We start from the raw sequence: 16,639 nt of genomic DNA on the forward strand, positions 1-16,639 counted from the left end.
AATGTCATAATAATATTTGCTTGTTTTTGAATTTCGCTCAAAGCTACAGGAGGCTTATCTGCACTAACCATTTCTAATTTAGCAGTGTAAGACAAGAGAGAAAGGCAGCTAGTCATGACCACCCACCGCCAACTCTTGAGTTACTCTGTTACTAATGAATAATGGGATTGACCGTCACATTATAACGCCCCCACGGTTGAAAGTGGGAGCATGTTTGGTGTGACTGGGATTTGAACCCGCGACCCTCAAAGTAGGAATCGAACGCCTTAACCCACCTGGCCATATTCCACCTATGATATTATGTTATTACATGATCAGATATATGTACTATATTTTATCTTAAATTTAATAAGTTCCAATATTTACATTGATTGTTTGATATGTATATATGTCGAACGTTCGATACATTGATACCTTATATCAGAGACATTATATGCGTCTTTAACACTCATACGAAAAGACGTTTCTAGTCCTGATTTCTCCAAGCCCGTTACCCTGGCTGTGGTTTCGCTAGATAGTAGATAGGGACAGTGGGAATCTCGTTAATCCATTCATTAATGGATTTAAATGGCAATTTCATTTAAATACAAAATTATTAGCCTAATATTAATAACCTTTCAAGTTGCTCTGGGGCCTATTAGGCCCCACTTTTCGTAGGAGTGTTAACTTAAAGTATAGGCTGTTCATAAGCCTAAATAAGTCTATATATAAATATTATGGTAAAGTATTCTCATTATGTCAAGGACAGAGCGTCTCTTTTTTCCTGTAACGTCAAATGTTAAATAATTAATGTGTTTTAATTTAACTTATAACGTATTTGTTTTGTTTGTTTGTTTCTTTTTTTTTAGAATTCAGCTACATCCTCTTTGTATATAAGTCATACTTCCAATATTGCTGGTCATCAACAGTTGGCAAACCCAGTTAAAAATAACTTCCGTTACACGTGTCAAGGAAAATCTACATGGTGATTATAATTGGGTATGATAAATATTTAATTTCTGCTCAAGTATTATTTGGTATTATGTTTGGTCTCTAGCCTATTTAAGTTTACTGAACATAGTTTTATCAAATAAAATGGAAGGAATACTTAATTGGCTATTGTTTTTAATACCTCTAACAAAGTGTTATTAAAAAGTGCTGTTATTATGTATGTAGCTGTGACTTATTGTACATATCCAAGATGTGTTTGAAATCGGGTTATGTCAAGTGTTGTTATAGTTCTCACCTTAAATTTGAAGAAGGAAATACAGTATGTTTTGTTAACGTTTAAATTTCGTCCTGTAAATCATGTTTAACATTTGTGTTTCGTTGTATACATCACATTATATGTGAATATAATTTAGTGGTCTAGTTTTTTTAAATTATTATTCAATATGTAAGACATTAAGTTCATAAAGTTTATTATGTTTTCTAACTTGATACATCTCAACTACATATAACTTGTGGGTTGGTCTGCGCATAATCCTCAAGAACAACAATTGTAAGATATTTTGTATATAATGTTAATATTTGCCTATAATGTGCATTGCCATTTACGTGCAATCTTGAAAGTATGTATATATGTATTTCTGGCGTATACAGAGTGGACTACTGCAAAATAAACTTTATCCACAGAGTTATTCACAAGTGGTTCTGAAATCTTTGTGTTTATATGTATATATAATCTTAAATAATTTCATAACTACGAAGTTGATTTCATGTAGTACGGCTTTCGATTTGAAAATTATGCTATACACAAACACACTATAGCAGCAACATTCCAACTTATTATCTATCACAAAGTCCTTTCAAAACGAACTAACCCGAGTGACCTAGGGTGGCTGTAGTTAGACTCTGACAGGAAACCACCTGACTATGAAAGGGTGGATCAGCTTTTAGGATGTTGGAAAATAGGGTTAAACAACCTCGTATCCTGATTCTTTGACATGGAAACTTCGTTTAGGGCGGAGTGGATTTCTTTGGGTGCATGCGACGGGATTGACATCGAAGGGCTCATTGTTCACGAAGAGACGACCGTTCTTCCTTCCTACTTTAAACAACCATCTGCAGGTGGGTGTCAGGTTCTGTTTTTCTCTGCTGAGCTCGGCATGACCAGAAGGCTATGGTGCTCGATTTATAATCTGAGAGAAGCGGATTCGAATCCCATCACATAAAACATGCTCGCCCTTTCAGCCGTGAGGGCGTTGTAATATTACGGTGAATCCCACTATTCGTTGATAAAAGAGTAGTCCAAAAGTTGGCGGTGAGCGGTGATGTCTAGCTGCCTTCCCTTTAGTTTTACACTGCTAAATTAGGGACGAATAGCGCAAATAGTCCTAGTCCATTTTTAGATTTTCGCGAAATTCAAAAGGAACAAACAATCTATTCTCCTGCTGCTATTTCTTCGTTTTTCTTGTTTTTTTTTATTCTTTGGATCCTTCTTTTTACCGATATTTAAAACTAGATTTCCAAAACACAATCACTTGTACGTATAACTTCAATCGGCTACTAACATCGATTGCCTCACGAGAGGCAATTGGCCTGATTGACATTTATATACCAACTGTACATCAACATTGTGCCCATTGTCATGAACTTTTGTTGATGGCCACAATTAAATTGTTTTGAAACAGTATTTACGTGTGTGTGTGTGAGGTGTTGGCATGGGGGAGGTAAAATTATTCACATTGTGAAATATTATACATTTTTGTTTGTTTGATGTAGCGTTTGAAAGAAAACAAAACATAGCTTATGAAATTAATTTTAACTGGCGGTGAGGTTTTGTTCAATGGTTTATTGTTTGTATTTTTGCCTAATTTTGCAGTGTAAGATCAGAGGGAAGGCTAGTTATCACCACCCACCGCCGGCTCTTGGGCTTCTCTTTTACCAACGAGTAGTGGGATTGACCATAACGTTATAACTCCCTCACAGTTGAAAGGGCGAGCATGCTTGGTTTGACAGGGATTCGATCATCTGTTTATATCTTTTCACTAAGCGGAAATTATTTTTACTTTCACTACTGTTTTCTCCTGAATAATTTTAAGTTACTATTTCACTGTTGTTAAGAGCAGAGCTACAACAGGGGCTGACTCTCTGTGCTGTGTCCGTTACATGTATAGAAACCCAACTTTTAGCGTCATGAGCATGCACACTTACCGCTGAACCACTGGTGTTGGGTCTTTAAGCTATGAATGCTACATATAATCAGTAGAGTTATTTAGAATCCAAGAGTCTCATGTGAAAGTCGGTTTGTTTTTGAATTTCGCACAAAGCTACTCGAGGGCTAATGGTACTAACCGTTCCTAATTTACTAGTGTAAGACTAGAAGGAAGGCAGCTAGTCATCACCACTGCTGAAAGGGCGAGCATGTTTGGTACGACCGGGATTCGAACCCGCGACCCTCAGATTACGAGTCGAACGCCTTAACCCACCTGGCCATGGCGGGCCGTCAAAGTCTAAATCTTATATATGATATTTACTTAAAAACTTATGAATGTTTCCATTTGATTCTCAACCAAAGTATTTTTCTAGCTTCTGATAGGAAAGTTTAATTCGACGTAGAACATTTTAGCTCAATACGTGTTTCGAAACAAAAAAAAAATCTAACATTAATAACTAAGAAATTTAAGATGCAAAACTTCTTCCACTAAGGTTAGTTCGAATTTGATGTGTATTCACTTCTATGTAAATCAGTGTGATTGGTTGGCCGTTTGTTACCGATTTCTTCATTTTCCTCCCCAAACATTCCTTTTCGTGCGATTTGCAAGATGTTTAACGTATGTGAATGTTTCTTCACAAGATTTATTGTAAATAAAGACCTGTCATATCAGTTACGGTTTTTTGTGTTTTGAATGGCCATTTGTCAATGCTATCTACCTGACAGTCTGTCTGCTGTAGCCTTGGGTTGCGATGGTTCTGTTTCTCTGGTTTCTATTTGGTAGCTCAACAGATCATTCACGGCAGGGCTTACGCTGTCAATTATATCTTCACCCATCTGTCAGCTCTGACCTTCAATAACCCCTCTGGCGGATACAAACTCAGCAAGAGAAAGAGAGAGAAAAAGGCATGTGCAGTCACAATATAAACGAATTTGCTTGACTCGCCTTATTTCAACGTTAACACTCCAGGGGAAACAGTCAGTCGAACATGATCTATTAGGGAGGAAGTAAGAGGCGTTGGACAGTGTCTCGAAACTGGGTACGCTAGTGGACATCATGAAAGAGCTTGTATGCATTTTTAGGGTTTGAATTAACAGTATATCATTTAGTCATTTCTTTAGTTATTTCCATCTGACACTGTTTATCTGACCACCCATTCACATAAGTGACTGCCTGTTTATCTGCCTCTATTTATATTTTTCTTGTGAACCGTATTTTTCAAACTTTATATGTACGTCTCTCTGTCTAAATGTGGATCTTTCAATGCCCGTCTTACTACCTTTTCTCATTATTTTTAATTTACTATCCGTTTATTCGCACTTTGGTCCAAAGTGCACTAAACAAAAAGTGAAGTTCAAATCTCGCGAAAAGAAATCCACATTTCTGACCGTCCCTGGCTTTAAACATAAATATTTATCACAATAATAATCTCGGTTGGACAAGATTAGCTCAAAACATGGTGGTTAGTACTTATATCTAGTTTCTTTCCCTTTGGTATCGCAGTTCAAAGTTGCGGATAGTTTTTGTACAGCTTTACGCAAATATCTGAAACAAAGAAAACTCTGTCGACCTGTTTCTTTATATAATATTGTGTAAACTTCTTAATTCAATTATTACATTATAGTAAAACAATAACCCCCTGCTAGTACAGCGGTATGTCTTCGGATTTACAACGCTAAAATCAGGCGTTCGATTCCACTCGGTTGGCTCAGCAGATAGCCCGATGTGACTTTGCTATAAGAAAACACAAATACACAAAGTAAAACAAAAATGAGTGAAAATCGTAACCTCAAAGCTCTATAAATAAGTTTTGGTTTGTTTGTTTGAATTTCGCGTAAAGCTACACGAGGGCAAAATGCGTTAGCCGTCCCTAATTTAGCAGTGAAAGACAAGAGGGAAGACAGCTAGTCATCATCACCCACCGCCAACTCTTGGGCTGCTCTTTTACCATCGAATAGTTGATTGACCGTCACATTATAACGCCCCCACGGCTGAAAGTGCGAGCATGTTTGGGGTGATGGAGATTTGAACCCGGGACCCTCGGATTACGGGTTGAGTGCCTTAACCACCTGAACATGCCGGGCCTCTGTAAATAAAGAAACAGTTTCTAACTCCAAATCCGAGTTATGTTTGATCTTTCTTTTATTCATTTCTCATATCCTTCCTTATAATTTATTTATCGGTGATTTTCCAGACCTTCAGGTAAAACAGTTGACGATCTCTAGAAGACGATTTTTAATAAACCTTTTTATTGAACAAGTTTACCAGAAAAGTCGGGACAGCAACGACCACTCATGACTATTGCAATAACGCCAGAAAGATAATTTACCATACGGTTGTAACTTATTACAATATCTTCGTCTCTTTTATTTCAGATAATTTACTTCTTCAACTTCTTTATCAAACTTATATATCTAAAAACGGCTGGTATAGATAGTGAAAGCACTATGTAGAGGAGCGAACAACGTTTCGACCTTCTTCGGTCATCATCAGATTCGCAAAGAAAGAAAGAGGTAACTGACTGATAGCCGACCACATGTTTGAAAGCGGTTGTGAAGTTGAGTGTATAAATGCAGAGGGCGTCCTTAGATTACACAACAGCCTTCAAACATGTGGTCGGTCAACTATCGGAAAGTTACCTCTTTCTTTCTTTGTGAATCTGACGATGACCGAAGAAGGTCGAAACGTTGTTCGCTCCTCTACATAATGCTTTCACTACTCATACCAGCCGTTTTTAGATATATATAATTTTCTCTACAAGTGGGTTTTTCGTCTTCATGGATCTTTATCAAACTAAATGAACAAGATATCAGATAGCACAGAATCCAAGAGTCTTTGGATATAGCCTTGTGTTTAACAATAAACAACAATGACAACCTTTATATTTCTCATTCTATATTGTTTATTAACACAATAAATCGATGTTAATTAAATATAGAGAACAGATGTTAAACTAAGTTATTAATTAAGGCTAACATTAATATAAAGATTATAAAAGTCTATTGTTTTGAAAACCATTCACTCAAAAAATAAACAGAAACATTACAAGTAATTAAATATTATTTAAGTTAATAAAATCATTTAGAATTTCGCTAGAATTAATTGATCAATCTAAAATCTTGCGCATGGAATGGTATCGAGAAAAGTTAATATAAACAATAAAAACACTTTAAAATGTAATATATTCGAAGTATTATTTTTAGAAGAAACTTTACCGCTACTCGGTATTATTAGAAATTAAACTTAATTAGATTCCAAGACTCGTTTAATATATTTCAATCTGGTTTTCAGAACTGTACAAATTTCAAACTTCGCTCAAGGAATGCATTCATTCATTTTCATGGTTTTGTTTTAATCGCCTTTGATTTATATTAGCTTTTAAGTAGCAAACGTACCTATTAATCCACAACAAACACCCTTATGTGCGCATCACTATCATAAACATATTAAGTATTACGTAAGCAAAAGAAAAGATGACCTGTTTCTATAATTTAGCAGTTTGTTATATCACACATAAGCTCTACATTTAAATAAATGTTGAAACATCTTCGAAATATTTATAGCTTAAGAGGTAATAGATAAGTTTCCTATGAATCTGATTTCAACATTAGTACAATCCTCTTCAGGTAGGACAGTAGGTAATATTAACTGGTAACTGATTCACTGTGCTTAGGTGAATATTATTTCAACACTGAGCATTAACTTTTCAGGTAGGTAATATCGACTGAAATAAAATGACCGTGTTCAGATGAATTTACTGTGTTCAGGTAGGACAGTAGGTAATATTAGCTGGTAACAAGTTCACTGTGTTTAGGTGAACTTGCTGTGAATATTAATTTAACACTAAGTATTAATTTTTCAGGTAGGACAGTAGGTAATATTAGGTGGTAAGATGTTTATAGTTCTGTATAATTTCCTGTTAAACTCCTTATGACACTAGTATTCAATTGTTTTAGTATAACGATAAATAATAATAACCAAAAACAAGTTACATGCTTTATATTAACTGACAAGATATGACAGTAAATTTATTGTGAAAATAGTTTTATTGTTTATCTTCTTTTGCTTTAGGTGTTTTTGTTTTAAAATTTCTCCATCTCTGTCTCATTTCTGAGTTCTTCATGAGTACCTATATACATGTGCATGTTCGTGCGTTACACGAGAGGAACACAATGCCCCAAAACGTGGGAATAGTTATAAAGAGAGAACTTTTTACAGCATTGTTTGTGTTCATAGAACATAGGATGTAAATCACACATGGTGGTTCAGTTAGGCCTATGCTGACCGCACGTGCGCTTTTGTCAGAAGTGCATCAGATTAGCTCGCACTAAGAAACGCGGCAATGCCTTTCTATCACAAGCCACGGAGATAATTTGTTAATCACGAAGCTACTTATCACCAGTGCCTCTCGAATGTCTACATCTTGACCCCGTAACTCAAGACCTCCATGTGGATAAGGTTGGTCGTGAGTAACGAAATGCTAAGCCTCAATAAAAAGAATCGCGTAATTATTTCAAGCCTATAGACAATATAGTGCAAATATTAGTTTAAGAGAGTCTGTCATTCGTCATATTCTTATGATGTCTAAAAATTTAAAATAATTATTTGTATTTATAATTGAGAACTATTAAAAATCTTATAATTTTCTGTTATTAAATTAACTATGGTGTTATCTATTTAATGTGTGTGTGTGTTTCCTTATAGCAAAGCCACCTCTGGTTATATGTTAAGCCCACCAAAGGGAATTGAACTCCTAATTTTAGCGTTGTAAATCCGTAGACTTATCGCTGTAACAGCGGGGGACATTTATTTAATGGTTACTAAGTTTGCTGTAAATTATTTGAGAACTTGGAAAACAACGGTAACAAAATGGGTTTGCCTAACACAAACTGCTGTATGGAAGTTTAAAAGAAAGAATTTTGTTTGTAGTTGAACACAAAGCTACACAATGGGCTTTCTGCACTGTGCCCATCACGGATATCGAAAACCGGTTGTTAGCGTCATAAATCTTTGGACTTATCGCTGTGCCATTGGGGACTAGTAAAAACAATATATCACTTTAAAGGGAAGAGAAGCGTATATTGTGTTTGTCGTATACAATAGTGATCTTGAAACAGAAAGAACACAAGGAGTATTTTTCAAAGATGTGTCCATGCTTCATAGAGACCAGTATAAAAACTTCCCTTATGGACTTATAAACCAGTTTTCGTGATGAGAAGGAAACATAGACGTGCAGAACAACCTGACGAAAAGTCGGATCGTTTCTAAGGGATCTGTGGTTCTGTACAAAGTGATTAAGAGATGTAACAACATAAGTTTAAGCGAACTAATAGAAAACGTTTTTTGCTACTTCCGTTACCAATTCTCAACAGAGTGGACGTTATTTCTCTGCAAATACTGTTCTTAAACCGACACCTTCGTATTTCTGAATACAAATAGTGCGAAGAAAAACAATCAACAGATGTGTAGAACATTCTAAGCCTCAACACGCACGTGTCTCTTCTTAAATGTAATTACTGTGCAGTTTATAATCTATCCTTACTTGAGTCTGCGTTCTAATTCTGCTGATAGCTACAACATTAAAGTAATCTCTTATGCAGTTCCGAGTTTTCTTGCTGTTGTTACTGTTTAGTTTTGGACCAGGTTTTAATAAAATATATTTTTCATCTCATTATTTGAGTGTTTGATTAAAAACGTTTACACACATAGTTATTCTTAATGGCTTTATATATAAAGTTGTTGGTTGCTATTGAGTTTTACGGACAGTTGCTCATCTGTCTACTCTAGATGTACATAATTAGAACAGAGGGAAGACAAATAGTCAACACCACTCGCCGCTAAATCATAGGCTACTCTAATTAATAAGTAAGATTCCACTGTAACTCTTATAACACACTTACGGATATAGAGGGCAGAGTGCTATTTTTTCGGGGGAGCGGGCAATAACAGGGCGCTAAGCACAGATCTACGACAATGTGATAACCACTGGTGGTTCGCTCTCGGCCTTATGCATATAATAAACTCCGTCGTAGTTTAAAAACACTTTATTGGGATATGCAAGAAAACTCACTATACATAAATATTTTGTTTTTTTCACAACATTACGGTGGGAACAATATATAAATATATAGGTATTTCTATCATATGCAAACCTAATGGAATATTTGTTAAAACTAAAAACAGTTGGCTGCCAAAAACAATACTTTCACACTTAAAATAAAGTGTTTGCATTTTGTAATGAATAAAAGAAGTGAAAAACAAGACAGCAAGACAAACATAATGTAAGGCACTATAATAATTAAAGCGTAACTCATTAAACAGCTATATTAACATAATAAAGCTTTACTGAATCCAGCACATTTAAACTTTTAAATAATGAGAAACCTGTAAACATTTCTTACGCCACTATTTTACTGTTCCCTCAGTGAAATATGTAGTTCAATGTGGTAATAATTACATACGATTATCTTCATGAAGATTACGTCTCGTCGACTGAGAAATGAGAGCTCCATGGGACGAGAAATGGAGCATGGTAACCTATTCGTGAAATATATCAAAGTATTTTTTTTAATTAAGAGAAGCCTAACTTGTCTGGTTATATGAATGATCTAGAAAAAGTAATTAGTTAGCATTAGCAGCATTTTAAGTTATGTAGCACAAGTTTGTAAATGTTTTTACTACATATTTTATCTGTTTTACTCGCCCTCAGATATTATCAGTAGTTCGGAATGTGTCATTTGGTGTCACTCATATCAAACAGTGTGACACAGCTTCTGTTGACTAAAGTAGGGAGCTGGTTGGACCTGTGGTAGGGCTCTGGATGTTGGTGCTGGTGACGTCATAAAATATTTCCTACATTGTGAATGCATTATAAGAGTAGCAGTCGATCCCTTAGTGTAGGTCTACTGACTAGCTGCCTTACCTCTAGACAACAATTCAAAATTATACATGGCGGTAGACAGATTTAGTAACTTTGTCGTAAATAAATATATACAATAACAAATACAACTCGACTATTGGAGTTACAGATAACGCCTTTTGCTTGTTTAGGTTAAGGACATTTCATTTGTTTAACTGAAATGCTTTAAAATTTAACGTCGTTATAAATCGGTCTGTTACAGCATTATGGCAAGTACTTATGGTGCTTAGGCATCATTAACAAAAAGGTTTGCAATATTACATTAAAAATGAAACGATAAAACCCAAGCAATTTCGACAGATGAATCTTTCTTCTTCAGTAATAAAGAGTTTTTGATGTTTTAATTTATTAATAATCGTCATTTACTGATATCTCGCTTATATGATACTTCTGACGAAAAATGTTTTCAGAATGTTTGTTGGTTTGTTTTTTAATTTCGCGCAAAGCTACTTGAGGGCTATCTGCGCTAGCCGTCCATAATTTAGCAGTGTAAGACTAGAGGAAAGGCAACTAATCATCATCATCTACCGCCAACTCTTAGGCTACTCTTTTACCAACGAATAGTTGGATTGCCCGTAACGTCTAACGTCTCCACGGTTGAAAGGGCGAGCATGTTTGGTGTGACGGTGATTTGAACCCGCGACCCTCGGATAACGAGTCGAGTGCCTTAACCAGCTAGCCATGCCGGGCTTTTCAGAATGGATTTAAAGTGTATTACTGAAATATCAGCTGAAATGAATTATAAGTCATGTATTTTGTTGCCCACTTTAAATCATTTTGTAGTTTATTTACTATTGCTTTAACTATTTGTAATTCACAAACTTTTAATTTGTATTTAATCAGTTTGCTTTGAACTGATGTACAATATTTTAGTATGTTTCTAATACAGTATTTCGCAGCTAAAAATTAATGTTAACCCTGTGTGTCTAACACCTTAGTATTAGCTAGCTAGTTCTTACGCTAATCTGGGGTTTAACTTTAACCATTGGCATGTTTCTAAGCTATTAACATTGTCTCTCTATCAAATACGCTAAAGATAAAATTTAATTTATACGCTCATATTAGATATTTCGTTTTGCTTCGTGTTTTGTTTCAAGCGCGAAACTACATAATAGGCCTTCTCTCTACTGGGGAATCGAATCTCGGACCTTAGCGTTATAAAACTTTACAGTTAACTCTAATCCACCTGAAATCAATTTTATATCTAATTGTCTTAAATCTAATTTGTATTTATTTATCTAAATAGGAGATTAGTTTTATATCTGATTATATCTGAGCCGTGTACTGATATAAGAATGCTTTGCACGAGGTAATACAGCAACATTTCGCTACAGGATGAAACCGTGGCGCCAAGAGCGACATATTCATCATCTGTATATATGGTTTACTACAAGTTTTCAACAGGGATAGAGTTGTGGTCGGAAAAATGCATGTCACGGAGAGATTGTTAGACAGATTAAAGCCAAATGACATATTTCAAACAAAGGAGTCTTCAATATTTACTATGAAAGCGAAGAAACTTAAACAGGGAAATGTTTAGTACAACAATTTAATCTGATCACACTTGTACTCATGTAATCTACAGTAATGCCCTCAGGTATGAAGTGAAAGTTATGAGAACAATTTGTTTGTCTGCTTTAGGGTAAAGATACTTAATGGGCTATTTGTTTAGCGTTCTTCCCAAGAACCGAAATTCGAATTTTAGCTTTATGAGCCCTCAAGCTTAACGCTAGATACGAAAGAAAACTTTTGAGTTTTAACTTTCATTAAGGTAAAGCTGGACCCGAACACATCTGTTACTGCTGTTATAAAAATAACAAGATATGGAGCTGGCTAAAACTTAGAAGCGGCTGTCCACACTGCAGGAATTGAAATCGTAGTAATTCCGTCCTTCAACACACCTGTCTAGTCTTTCAATCAGCTCCAAGGGACCTGAATTTGCATAAAGTTACACATGTAGATCTTACACTTTTGCCAAGTTATTAAAAGTTGCACAAGAGGAGATAAGATTGGTTGGTTTGTTCTTGGAAAAAGTCTTACGTCATGAAATATTAATTGAAGGCAAAAGTTAAGAAGTCTGGGAAATAGATTGTTTGTTTTTGAATTTCGCATAAAGCTACTCGAGGGCTATCTGTGCTAGCCGTCCCTAATTTAGTAGTGTAAGAGTAGAGGGAAGGCAGCTAGTCATCACCACCCACCGTCAACTCTTGGGCTACTCTTTTACCAACGAATAGTGGGATTGACCTACATTATAACGCCCCCACGGCTGAAAGGGCGAGCATGTTTGGCGCGACGGGGTGGGAAATAAAGCATGAATGACGTTAGAATATAGGATTTTCAGTAGTAATATGATTAATGTAATCATCCTTTCCCCAATTTGTTTATTACCTTTTGGTAAACAGGGTTTTACGCCAATGCTTTATATATATATATATACATATATATATGCACAGCACAAATTGATAATTTTGATTGTTATATTTCTAAGTTGAAAAAAACAACAACAACAAATTCCAGCTAGTCAAAATGAACTATAACTAGTGAAGATAATGACAAATCTATTGACTCCCTTCTTCTGAGATGGGCCCGACATGGCCAGGTAGTTAAAGCGCTCGACTCGTAATCTGAGAATCACGGAATCGAATACCCGTCATACAAAACATGCTCGCCCTGTCCGCCCTGGAGACGTTATAATATGATGGTCAATCCACCTTTATATATATATATATTCGTTGATAAACGAGTAGCCCAAGAGTTGGCGGTGGTTGGTGATGACTGGCCGCCTTCTTTCTAGTCTTACACTGCTAAATTAGGTATGGTTAGCGCAGATAGCCCTCGTGTAGCTTTGCGCAAATTAAAACAAACAAACAAACAATCTTCAGAGATGAGTAAATTAAAAATTAATAACACTGGAAATAAAAAAGTAATTAATTTTATTTTCTACAAGTATGTTATTACCCAATCAGGCTATTTTAGTATCTCCGTAAATATCTCACTAGTTCGTATTATTATGGAATCCTTCAAGATGAAGAGTGGTAATATATAACTGATATATAAAATGTAACCATATACTAATCGTTAACATTTCTCAGGCATTCCTTTTTTTTTGATTGACGTTGATTTGTTTTGGTCGTTTCAACTTACTTTTGCCCGATCTTAAACAATACTTTTCATTCATCATTACACAATAACAAATAGATTCACTTACCAAATTTTGGCTGGATATACTTTCGATCAGTTACACACGACGTTTTTTTTTTTTTCCCAAAGTAGTTGTCATTTAGAATCTACTCCCAACTAAGAGGTAATGAATTACATATAAGATAAAATTCTACCGACAAAACATCCTACAAGTGAAACAACTATTATTTGTTGTATTGTTTGAATAAGTGGCTACAGAACTCGCCGATAAAACGAATAACAAACAGATCACAGAACGAAACGTCTGAGCTTTCAATAAAGTAAGATTAGCAATATCGATAAATTAGAAACGGTTTTAAATGTACTTTTAAACAATCTCTTTAGGTAGCCATCGAAAATCATAGACAATGAAATGTCTTGTGTAAAGGAAAATTCGCATTCCAAATGAGAGCTGTCTCAAATTTTGAAGAGTTGTTTAAGAAATCGAGCCAACAGATACGTTAGCTCCAGCGCATTAATCATAACAATGCGTTGAATATAAGAGATTTTAATATAACCGTAGGATATTATACATACAAGTTCAAAGCATGGATTCTTAATTAATTTGTGTTAAATCTGGCTACGTGTGATATAATGAAGCTAATCTTGGGAAATATATATAAAATAATGTATATTTTAGTATCTACGTACACAAGTGTTAAATTTAAATACACGTCTTTTAGATGTTTTTATATGCATATATATATATATATATATGCTCATATTTAAAACAAAATCCCACATAAAAATAAAATTGCAGCAACAAAGATACAATCAAGTCACACCTACGAACTATTTACATCACGAATATTATCAAATGCACACCTTGTTTATAGAGGTTTTACACCCATGATGCGATAGAAATATACGCCTTCTGCACTTTTAAGTCTGTACTCAGCTTTGTCATACATTACAATAATCAAACTTATAAGAGCAGATTAGGTATTGAATGTTCTTCCGGGTTCGAATCTTCGTCACACCAAACATTCTCGTCCTTTCAGCCATTGGGGCGTTATAATGCTACAGTAAATATCACTATTCGTTGGTAAAAGAGTAGCCCAAGAGTTGGCGGTGGGTGATGACGACTAGCAGCCTTTCCTCTAGCCTTACGTTGCTAAATTAGGGACGGCTAGTGTAGAAATCTCTCGTGTAGCTTCGCGCGAAATTGAAAACAAACAAACAATGTTCTTCACCACATTGTTTTCGAGAATAACGTGTTAAAAGGGGAAAACATATGTAATGAACGATATTAAAGTATATGAAAGATTTTTAATTAAGATGAACGAAGTTTGTCTGACACAGTAAAAATCTGGATAAAATAAGTGCTTTACGTGAATATTCAGTTGATTAAGTAAACTTCTATAGAATATTTATTTTTTGCGTCATCTAGTTTCTGTTTCACTCGTCTACGAAGGTTATCAACAGCTCGAAATGTAGGGGTAGCGTTACACTAAAAGTGTCACGGACCTTTCGCAAGACCCAAGATGTCGGTGTCACCTATTGCTGAAAGTGTCACGAACCTCTGCATAACTAACTGCCAGTGATATTTTATAGCAAAAATGTCCCACACTTTCTGCATGACTTGGGATGTCGGCGTCACCTTACACTCAAAGTGTCACAAACCTTCTGCCAGGCTTGAGTAGTGGAATTAACAATTAACAATACCGCCTATTGTCTGTTTGAGGTAAGTACTTTCCATTTGTTGAATCAAATGCTTGAAAATAATCCATCACTTTAAATCGATCTGTCAAATCATTCTACTTAGTGTTTATGATAATAAAAAACACGAAACATTAAAATGTTTTGGTAAATAAGATGCAAAATAATAATGAATAAACCCTTAGTGATTTTAACAGACAATCTTGTTTTCTTCACTAGTAAAGAAGTGTTTGATATTTTAATCTGCTATAATCGCCAGTCACTGAAAACAGGTTAAAATGTAATACCTGAAAAATGTTTATATTACACTTTTGCCACTTCATTTCCTTAATGTTGTTCTTCTGCACTGTATAAGTATTATTAAATTCACTCGTGACGTATTTAGCATCTATATATGTGGTTCACAGCGATTTTCCGACTAGGTTTCATGTTACAGATTTTTCCAAAAACAAACATACATACAGCGTGACTGCTAAATAATACTGTAAATAAATCCAACCTTTAATATTCCTGTAGAACAACAACTCGCCCAGCAGAACAGTTATGACAACTACGTGGCTGAAACTACGCCCCAAAACAATCTGAAGTTACGCCCTCAAATGCAAAATAAAAGTTATAAGAACGAAAGAAAACTCTGGTCTAAATAGTTATTGAGATGATGCCGAACTTGTATATCTTCTGATTCAGTTACAAAAATAATGTATATGGATTTGAAGTTAACGAAGTCTCACAAACCAAATTTACAAATTTCCAGATTCATACCGAAATCAACGTTTATTTTTCACGATATAGAAAGTTGAATAAACTAGAGTTACAGTAATCTTTTCGAGCAAGTTGTCAGGCTCATTTTTGTTTCTCTACTGAGCATTTATACCTTTGTTATACTCAAAAGTGATCTTAGAAGCTGGACGTATCCACGAATAGTTGAGGATCTATGGAAAAAACTATAACGATTAGCGTCGCTCGTTTTCGCAGAAACTTGTACAATCGAAATTGTAGTGTTAATCACTGGTGATTAGACATGACGGTAAGACTAGCGTCATTAGAGATGAATGAAGTAGTTTGAAGAACCATGGCACCTAGGAACACTTATTGTTTTACAAAGTGCGATTAACCCTCAGTATAAACTTTTAATTTTGATCTGTTATTATTGTAATAGTATTTATCTATTTTTGTTTTAATCTCGGGTGTTTTATATATGCTAAAACACGATCTGTTATCCAATATACTCACAATTTAATAAAGACTGATATTTAACTTGTAAGGTAGCCATACTATGTCTGTTGGATATTTAACCAGAAGTTCAATGTATCAGAAAAACTTTGTTATACGAACATAACACGTTGTAGCTTTTGTTCCAAATTATAATGAAAATAACTGCCTCTCTCTCACTAACTCTTACAATTTTTTGTACCAGAGATTCCTAATTCTGTATCTATGTGTTTCTTCTTTCGAGGGAGTTCTTATTGTCATTAGCACATGCTGGACTTTATATTATAACATTTAGTGAAATGTGTGTTTCAAAGATTTACGAACAAAAAATAACAACTAGAACTGAATAAACGTAACAATAATCACTGGATTTGCTTAAAATTGTTATTGTTTTATTGCACAAAAAATTAGAAGAATTTTCATAATTAATATTAGAGACTGAATACCAGTAAGACACAGACTGATAAATCCCACAAAACATTATTTAAAAAACAATTACCAAGATTAAAGAAATATACGAGCGTCTTTAGTT

General features: G+C 34.8%; 1 protein-coding gene across 7 annotated transcripts in view; it reads left to right on the forward strand.

Annotated features, from left to right (window-relative positions):
• Positions 1-16,328, forward strand: part of LOC143250661 (POU domain, class 3, transcription factor 4-like) — a 59,903-nt gene extending 43,575 nt beyond the window's left edge. Inside the window, exons 2-5 of one of the 7 annotated variants that reach the window (XM_076501538.1) lie at positions 849-978; positions 1,783-2,049; positions 14,627-14,920; positions 15,412-16,319. The gene's annotated coding sequence lies outside the window, so the exon portion shown is untranslated. The other 6 variants (XR_013028289.1, XM_076501537.1, XM_076501536.1 and 3 more) reach the window with 6 other exon arrangements.
• Positions 16,329-16,639: the final 311 nt, after the last annotated feature.

Source organism: Tachypleus tridentatus, chromosome 5 (assembly GCF_004210375.1).
Source record: "Tachypleus tridentatus isolate NWPU-2018 chromosome 5, ASM421037v1, whole genome shotgun sequence".
Classification (NCBI taxonomy): domain Eukaryota; kingdom Metazoa; phylum Arthropoda; class Merostomata; order Xiphosura; family Limulidae; genus Tachypleus; species Tachypleus tridentatus.